Source organism: Triticum aestivum, chromosome 6A (genome assembly GCF_018294505.1).
Source record: "Triticum aestivum cultivar Chinese Spring chromosome 6A, IWGSC CS RefSeq v2.1, whole genome shotgun sequence".
Taxonomy (NCBI): Eukaryota; Viridiplantae; Streptophyta; class Magnoliopsida; order Poales; family Poaceae; genus Triticum; species Triticum aestivum.
In genome coordinates this window covers 19110998-19113514 of record NC_057809.1, presented here as the reverse complement: position 1 = coordinate 19113514, position 2517 = coordinate 19110998, and positions in this window count along the sequence as shown.

The following is a 2517-nucleotide window of genomic DNA, read 5'->3' as shown; positions in this document are numbered from 1 at the left end:
GTATCATCATATCACCCGCATAGCATACGCGAAAGAGTAGAGAGGGTCATGGCAAAAACTGGACGCACTTCGTGTACAAACTGGACATACTCTTTCGGAGTATCAGGGTTTCGGACGAGAACTCATCTGTTACATGGCCACTTCAATGTTTTTTAAACTTATTTGAACTCCGGACTTCTTTTGTGTTTAGTATGCAGCATCTAAAGCGACGTCATCAATTTCCAACATGTTCTGACATCATTTGTTGTTTTCGGTCATTTACCTAATTCTTTAGAGAGCTAAATGACCGTGAAATTGAAAATCACTACAACATGAATCCTGCAAATGTTGAAACTTGGCATGGTATCATCAAGAAGGTGTCCGCCAAGGAGGACAGCACTGGTGGTACCTTCACCATCAGTGCCACGCTTAACCCTAAATAGGAAAGCGCGCTCGTTACTTTCCTGCGGGCGAATGTCGACGTGTTTGCATGGCGACCGTCTGACATTCCCGGTGTTCCCAGGAAGGTAATTGAGCACCACCTTGCCGTTTGTCCTCATGCACGGCCCGTCAAGCAGAAGGTCAGAAAACAGGCGGTGGAGCGCCAAGAATTCATAGCAGAAGAGATCAAGAAGTTGGAAGCAGCAGGCCTAGTCAGAGGAGTGCTCCATCCAACGTGGTTGGCCAATCCGATTGTAGTGCGCAAGGCAAACGGGAAGTGGAGGCTTTGCATTGACTTCACTGATGTTAATAAAGCTTGTCCCAAAGATCCATTTCCCTTGCCGCGCATTGACTAGATTGTTGACTCCACAGCCGGATGTGATCTACTTTCATTTCTTGACGCATATTCAGGATATCATCAGATCTTCATGGCAGAAGAGGATGAGGAGAAAACCGCATTCATTACTCCATGTGGCACGTACTGTTTCGTACGGATGCCTTTCGGATTAAAGAATGCTGGTTCAACATTTGCCAGAGTAGTCCATATTGCTTTGAAGCCACAGATACACAGAAATGTAGAAGCTTACATGGATGATATAGTGGTCAAAAGCAAAGACAGGGCAACTCTGATCCAAGACTTAGAAGAGACTTTTGCAAATCTGCGCAAGGTCAACCCCAAGCTCAACCCTGAGAAGTGCGTGTTTGGAGTCCCCTCCGGCAAACTTCTCGAGTTCTTTGTGTCTCAACGGGGAATCGAAGCTAATCCCGACAAGATCAGGGCCATTGAGCAGATCGAAGCACCAAAGCGCGTCAAGGACGTACAGAAGCTTGCCGGCTGTGTAGCTGCTCTCAGCAGGTTTATCTCTCGGTCTGCTGAGCGCGCCCTGCCGTTTTTCAAAATTTTGAAAAGGGCAGGTCCAATGAGATGGACTCCGGAAGCGTAGGCTGCGCTACAAGACTTGAAGAGATACCTGTCCTCCACTCCAACACTTGTCGCACCTAAACCACAAGAGAAGTTGTTGCTGTACATAGTGGCAACCAATCAAGTGGTTAGTGTTGCGCTAGTAGCGGAGAGGGAGGCAGACAACGAGCCAGCGGCCGCGGCAAGCACGTCCAGTGACAAGCAGGGGGCTTCCCCGGCAAGCTCTGGTCCCGACAAGCAAGGGTCTGCACAGATGCAACAGGAGATATAGAAGAAAATGGTGCAGCGCCCAGTTTACTTTGTCAGCTCCCTTTTACAGGGGGCTAGGTCAAGGTACTCTGGTGTGCAGAAGCTGCTTTTCGGCCTTCTCATGGCCTCGAGAAAGCTGCGCCATTACTTCCAAGCACATGAGATCACAGTTGTCACTCGCTTTCCGCTGAAGAGGATATTGCAAAATCCAGAAGCAACAGGCAGGATTGTCGAGTGGGCACTGGAGCTGTCAAGCTTTGGCCTCAAGTTTGAGAGCACATCATATCACCCACATAGCATGCGCGAAAGAGTAGAGAGGGTCACGGCAAAAACTGGACGCACTTCGTGTACAAACTGGACATACTCTTTCGGAGTATCAGGGTTTTTTAAACTTATTTGAACTCCGGACTTCTTTTGTGTTCAGTATGCAGCATTTAAAGCGACGTCATCAATTTCCAACATGTTCTGACATCATTTGTTGTTTTTCGGTCATTTACCTAATTGTTTAGAGAGCTAAATGACCGTGAAATTGAAAATCACTACAAAATGAATCCTGAAAATGTTGAAACTTGGCATGGTATCATCATATCACCCGCATAGCATGCGCGAAAGAGTAGAGAGGGTCACGGCAAAAACTGGACGCACTTCGTGTATAAACTGGACAAACTCTTTCCGAGTAACAGGGTTTCAGACGAGAACTCATCTGTTACATGGCCACTTCAATGTTTTTTAAACTTATTTGAACTCCGGACTTCTTTTGTGTTCAGTATTCAGCATTTAAAGCGACGTCATCAATTTCCAACATGTTCTGACATCATTTGTTGTTTTTGGGTCATTTACCTAATTGTTTAGAGAGCTAATGACTGTGAAATTGAAAATCACTACAAAATGAATCCGAAAAATGTTGAAACTTGGCATGGTATCAT